The following is a 7,582-nucleotide window of genomic DNA, read 5'->3' as shown; positions in this document are numbered from 1 at the left end:
CCAACAATTTGAAAATGTTCAGGGGCTGTCAACATTACTTTTACGTAAGCTTGTACTGTAAAGAGGCCCACTGATTAACAGTCCATCGGCCTGTCAGTTAGAACAAAAAGTTGACAGTTCCGAACAACTGACAGGCCGATACCGGCCGGTGGACTGTTAATCAGTGGGCCCCTTAAGCATAGAAAAACATTAACCTATAAAACTTAAAAACCGGCCAAGTGCGAGTCGGACTCGCGCACGGAGGGTTCCGAACCATCAACAAAAAATAGAGCAAAAAAATCGTGATTGTTTTATGGGAGTCCCCCTTAAATATTTATTTTATTTTTAGTATTTGTTGTTATAGCGGCAACAGAGATACATCATTTGTGAAAATTTCAACTGTCTAGCTATCGCGGTTCATGAGATACAGCCTGGTGACAGACGGACGGACGGACAGCGAAGTCTTAGTAATAGGGTCCCGTTTTTTACCCTTTGGGTACGGATCCCTAAAAACTAAATCTAAAAATAAGTAAAAGTAATCTTACAATAAAAAAAACTAAATATAACTTATACTTAGGTACCTACCTACCCAATTTAATTTACGCGCAGTAAGTAAAGCCAATTCCTATCACATCATCTCATTTTGTCAGTCACAATTTAAAAGCAAAACAATATCATGTTGTTCGTGACTGTACATCCGCTCAAGGACTGACAAAAATAATCTCACTCGAGCTCATTGTCCTTGGGAAAGAGCGAGGGTGGCTCGTGAAATGTAATTCACACCCGACCCGACGCGATTCGATTTGACTACCAGACACGTTGTACAATCGGTGCCAATTATATTTAGAGTGCTTACCTTAACACAATGCACTTTATAGTTCGATATGAATATAAATGTGTACCTACATCCTTATATTATAAAATGCAATATTTATGTATTTTTTCAGTGCGCTATGTGGGGTAGGTGCTATACGCAAGAGTAGTTAGGACAGTGCTACGAGCTTTGTTTAGATAATTGTAAGTAAAAGTGTGTATGTCTGTCTGTTACCTCTTCACTCTTAAACCGATTTAGTTGAAATTTGGTATGGAGATAATTTGAGTCCCGGGGAAGGACATAGGGTAGGTAGTTTTTATCTCAGAAGTCGTCTTTTAAGGAGGTGGAAATTTGTATGGGGAATCGATAAAAAGCAGATTGGATAAAAAATAAGGTATACCCAAATTACTAACTCCACGCAGACGAACTCGCGGGCAAAAGCTATTAGTTTTTCATACTTTTGGCGGAACATGTGTGGTTTACAGAGGTACACGGAAGGTACAATATAACCGCATACTTTTAGTGCGGCATAAATGGCATAATGCAAGATTTCATAGGACTTTTTTTGTCAAATATCTCGTTTTACGGAGAGGTACACCAATTAATGGTACACAGAAGGTACAATGTTTATAAATCTTTCGTTGAAATCGCCGAGGTCCACCACAGTATGACCTATTATTTGACGAAATATAGGTTTTGCCTATCTTTTTATTTTATGTAAAAAAACAAAGCTGCAGAGTCTATTTGCGCAAATAACTAAACGAAATGATCTTTCAGCAGCAAAGCATATAATGTGTGTGTGTACGCACCTTTAAAACAGACTGCATAATGTGTAATAATTATTAATTAGGTACGTACCTACCTACTCTATTCAACGGCCTCTATTCTTTCGAAGACCTTCGGGCGTCTTGAGAAATTCTAAACAGTCAAGTTGCCTACCCTCTTGATAAAAGCTTTTAAAGAAGGTATAAGTAGGTAGATATGAATATTGTCTACTGAGGCCCTATTCGACATGTACAACTGTCAGATTTCGCGTCCACTTCAATTCAACAGTTGTATGAATCGCATGTTCATCAAGTGCGGATAATAACATTTGGTACAACCAATAATACAACAAATATCAACTTTATATTATTATTACTTTAAGGTTTATAATGGTTTGGTCTGGTTGTCACCTAACTGTTGATTGCTAATGTCAAATATTGATACAGGTTTGTTCAGAGGGCCTACCGCGAACCACGTTCGACGTGTTAACTCCCTGTCACACTTACGTACGAATTTACAAGTGCGACAGAGAGGCAACACATCGAACGTGGTTCGCGGTAGGCGCTCAGATTCAACGTAAGTTCAACACGATACCAAGTGATTTAATACTCTTTGCACGATACCAGCCCATCGACACCCCATACTATGATAACTTAGGAACGTACTTGTTACCAACGTTGAGGCATAGTAAATAATCTTATCGAATTAAAATGACTGCTGTTGCATTTTGGTAGCACATACCATACTTGCTTTCAAACATAGACGTATTATACCTACTTTTCTTTAGGTTGGTATGATCGGTAAAACGTCTACCGTCATTCTAAATTGTCGTGAAAGCGGTTATGTTACGTGTTTATTTTTGTGTTTAGACTAAATAACTTTAGCTTTTATTTAAATGGGGGGCAAATCTTTAAGAAAATGTGAAGTTTGTGGGGTCAGGCGTGTAAGGAAACTTACTTCTGATATATTTTTGGCAAGATTTCCCCTTGATTCGAACAGGTCGGTAAACTGATGTTTTTGTGCGATATTTTCATTTTGAGTCGTTACCAGATACTAATTTAATTAGTTTGGAGTAGTTTTTATCGTTTACAATCCTTGATTAAAATGAAAACTTTCTGTGAATAGATTAATTCTTCTTGTAAAAAACTAGGTAACCTAAGACACGAATAGTGTGCGAACAACTTATCGATAGTCCCTTTATTTCAGATATCGACTATGGGTAAAGGTAACAGGTAATGAGGATTTGGAATATTTACCTATACAAAGGCTGAATGAAACTCCAACCTCTGAATATCTACAAGTGAATGTAAATAAGCCTGACAGCTTTTTCCCTTTGTGGGAAGTTGGAGTTCACAGCCTTCACAGGCAAGACTCAGTGTTTGCAGGAGTGCTCTAAAAGTAGATTGTAGCTTTAGTTACGTTCATAAGCGTATTGTAATATGCCTACGTAAATATAAAACTATCTGTATCTTATGTTTATTATGTAAAATAAAATTATTTTTATATTTTGCATTTATTTTATTAATCCACCTGATTCTCAATATTTACTTTTACATTAGTACAGTACAACAGCACGTATCGCACATTTATCGATATCGATAAACAGTAGGTACCGGAAGTGTCGAGCCCTAGCGTTGTTTTTTTTGTGTTGGCAGTATTGACATGTATTTGGTGTGTTGGCACAATGTACGTTCTTAATTCGGTTTAAGGCTTGTTCGAGAGTGCCGACTCTTAAAACGTAGTGATTTAATACTCTTTGCACGATACGTCAAACGTCGCTTGTCGAATAAGGCCCCTGTTTCGAAGTGTAAGGTCAAATGACGGTTAAATTCGCAAAAGCTGGTGCATCTTGGGGTTTATTACCAGACTCTTTTAACCCTAGTGGGTAACGGCAAGACATTTGCCGTCGGACAACTCGGACATTTTTTTCTCAATAAACGCGTTGTTAGTTATACTTGGTCAAGCAGATCTTGTCAGTAGAAAAAGGCGGCAAATTTGAAAAATGTAGGCGCGAAGGGATATCGTCCCATAGAGAATTTGGATTTCGCCCCTTTTTTTACTGACAAGATTTGTAGAGGTCTATAATTCCCGACAGCCGCAGGCTGGCAGGCTATAATACATCGAGGTAAGAGTTGAAAATTGTATTAACATTGCCACCAACATATACTCGTACCAGGCGGGCCGTATGCTTGTTTGCCACCGAAGTATTAAAAAAAAAAACGGGCGGACGATTCTGATTTCACAATTTGTATTGGTTTTTATAATACCGTGAAGATCACCCACGCTGATTAATCACGTCATGCTCCGTGGAAACCCCACTGTCTTTTTTGTGATTTATTGAAACGTAATGCTGATGTACACAATATGTACTGAATTAGTACATACTTAAAAAAAATTGTACCTCAATAGATCAAGAGTACAATAAACTCAATTCGGACTTGCTGTAGAGCATCTCCCCAGCAACCCCAAATTTTTTTTAAAGAAAAATCACGTAAATACTTACTTTTTAGCAAATAAAACCCTGAAAAAAAATTGTACTGTGGATTTTAACGTTGAATCAGTTAGCCATGGCTAGTTAAATTACCTAATTGTCGCCAGGACGCAAGCGCCTCCAGCCGACTTCTCAAACGTAAGAAAACATTGGAACTCTCACCAGAAACCAAGTTCATAACATAAATAAAATGTGTGTATCCCATTGTATATAAAAATACAAAGTTTCATACGTTTGAGAAGTCGGCTGGAGGCGCTTGCGTCCTGGCGACAATTAGGTAATTTAACTAGCCATGGCTAACTGATTCAACGTTAAAAACCACAGTACAATTTTTTTTCAGCGTCTTATTTGCTAAAAAGTAAGTATAAATTTACGTGAATTTTCTTTAAATAATTTTTGGGGTTGCTGGGGAGATCCTCTACAGCAAGTCCGAATTGAGTTTATTGTACTCTCGATCTATTGAGGTACAATTTTTTTTAAGTATGTACTAATTCAGTACATATTGTGTACATCAGCATTACGTTTCAATAAATCACAAAAGAGACAGTGGGGTTTCCACAGAGCATGACGTGATTAATCCATGCGATATGAAATTAAATTCGTGCGTGAGATGCACACCAATTACCAAGACTATCGTCAAGGGCGTATCAAAACAATATCAATACTATAACAAACTATTAAATCAGAATTGCCCTCCTGATTCTGATGAAATTTACGAGATCGGGGCCTATAAAAAGCCATTTTGATAGATCAAAGCTTCAATTTAACCTATAGTAATCTACTTTGATTAATCTATTTAGCAGCCAAGGGTCATATAGTAGTTAACGAAGTTAACGCGGGCCGCACTTTGTTAATATTTAATTAAGTATTTATGCCTTTATCAGACATTGTCGTTTGTCAATATTACATGCAAAATAGCCAGGGACGCTCGGGGGCCGCATGAGAGCCTGTTGCTGACCGCTGATCTACAGGACTAGGCACCAAGTCCTTTATGTACCTAATTTATTTTTAGATGTCAATTATTTTATCGGTGAATTCGTGAGCGTCAGAATGACAGGACCATGATGGCTATTTATAACGAGTGTTACTCCTAGATTTAGTACTATTTGGTACCTCAATAAAAATCGAGAAATATAGAAAATAAAGTGGTCAGCCATTCTGACTGATTTATGCCGTAAAGCTGAAAATAAACGAGATGATGAAAATATTTTGAATTTGTCGCTTTTTTCAAATTTAATTTCCAAAATATCGATCCTAGAAGAAAAATTGTGAGGACCAAACTTGTAGAGAATCAAATTTCCTACAGTTTTTGTCCTCACGGTTGTACTGTAAAATCATTAATGGCCGAGTTATTCAAGATAAACCGTTTTTCGAATATACACAGGAGCCTGATTCAGTCTACTTTTTGAATTTACACTCCCAGTGACCCCCCCGAGGGACTGATTGAAGAACTGATTATTCACAGGTCAAAATCTATAATGACTGAACTATCGACTTGGCGAGGGCACTGCCTTGCCCCTAGATAGATATACAGTAAAATCCGCTTATAATGACATCGAAGGGAAGAGACAAACACGTCATACTAAGCGGATGTCATGTAAAGCATAGTTGTACAACTACTTATTTTTGTTAAGTTTTCCAAATTCATCTCAAATTCCTTTGTGAGAGATGAGTTTTATTTAACTTATAACGAATATCAACTTGTCACTGAGAATAAAAACGCACCCAACGTCCTCGCAGGGAAATACGTGGTGATGGCCACGAAAACCAGCGAATGTGTCAGTATAACCGGACCATAGAGAAATATAGTAAGACAAGAGTGCTCACTCCATACATCAGTTCATGACTATTAATTTCAGTATCTACATCTAGCATCGAGTAGCGGAACTATCAGTACTGCTACATCTATTGTCAAGTAGCAGTACTGATAGTTCCGCTACTGGATGCTAGATGCTAATAGTCTTTTTGGTACTAAAACTGATGTATGGAGTGAGCACTCTATGTATTTTTTTCTCTATGACCGGACATAATTTCATGGAAATAGGATTTTTAGATCATTGTAAGCGATTTGTCACTATAAGCGAAGTCATCTTATCCAAATTTGTCACAAAGAATTTTATATGAAAACCAAACTTCGCACAGTAGGTAATTACGTCCCGTTGCTACAAAAACAATATGATTTTGTATGTTATTGACGTGTACGTTTACACCGTATTAAACGAATTGAATTGAATCGTAAACCGATCGCATGCTAACGCTCGAATCGCTCGATCCAGCAAAGACCACTATATTTTCGTTCTAGCCCCGTAAACACAATACATAATAAGGAAATTAGGTAAGCAAGATTATTTTGGTTCAAGGAAATAGGTATATGTTAACTTCCTACACCTACATACGATAGGTTTAATATTTCTAAAGAGAGTTACTAATAAAATGAATGTATAATTTTATAAGTCGTTAATAGGTGGAAATATATCACAGATCAACACAACATGAAGTTGCATAAATGCCAGTCTTACATAGATCCTCGTTGGAACCATCTTTTTTTTATTGAAGATAAGAATTTAAACTTCCAACCTTTGAGTGGTAACTATGTTTTTGTTCTTTTTCGTACTATGTACACTTGCCGTCCACCAAAGGAAGAAAGGTCGTCGCTTTGGATGACAGCGAATAATCTTTGAGTGTATAGTTCGTTTTTTTAGCATTAGAAATAAGGTAAACAATCTTGATGTGTCTTTTAATTGAAAAACCCATTTTAAAAATAAGTTACGGCAAATATGTAACAATTATGAATCTAATACGATCATTTATATTCTTCTGCTTTCATAAGTAATAGTTTTTGATTTTTAAAAAGCGTTTCTCAATTAAAAGACATGTCAAGATCGCTTACCTTCTTGCAAGTTACGACTATAATGAAAACACACGACGTTGCACTTTCTAATGCTAAAAAAAAACGATCTATAGTACTTAGTAATTTACATTTTTAAATTATGATGAATTATCAGTTGCATTACACCTAATCTGCTACTTTTACCCTTGGTATATAGGGTAGTTCGAATACGTTAGTAATTTTGTCGAGTGGCGAGTACTTTAGTTGCTAAAATCGAGCAACTCATCAAAAAACGTTTAACTACAAACGAGCAAGTTACAAGTAGATCGGGTTCGGAACTTCAGACTACGTTAATTTAGTAGAGTGGCGAGTATTTGTTACTAAACGTGTCCGAACACCAAATATATTGTCGAGTAGATTAGTAAGTGTTGGGGGTTTACTCGACTAAATTACTGACTTAAACCGTCGAGCGCCCTAGTATCACACGTGTGATACTAGCTTAATTTGAGTCGTAGCAGTATCAAACATGTGTTACTACAGATCAATATGGATCAAATTGACACCTAGATTAGTCGAGTGGACCCATTTTATTATATTTTTTCTGGCGAGTGAGGCTCCCCCCACCACTCTTGCTAATCTACTCGACTTAATTTTTGGTGTTCAAACACGTTTAGTAACTAAAATACTCGCCAATTGCCTAAAT

This window comes from Cydia amplana, chromosome 11 (genome assembly GCF_948474715.1).
Source record: "Cydia amplana chromosome 11, ilCydAmpl1.1, whole genome shotgun sequence".
Taxonomy (NCBI): domain Eukaryota; kingdom Metazoa; phylum Arthropoda; class Insecta; order Lepidoptera; family Tortricidae; genus Cydia; species Cydia amplana.
The sequence above is the reverse complement of the archived record's forward strand: the minus strand, read 5'-3'. Positions refer to the sequence as shown.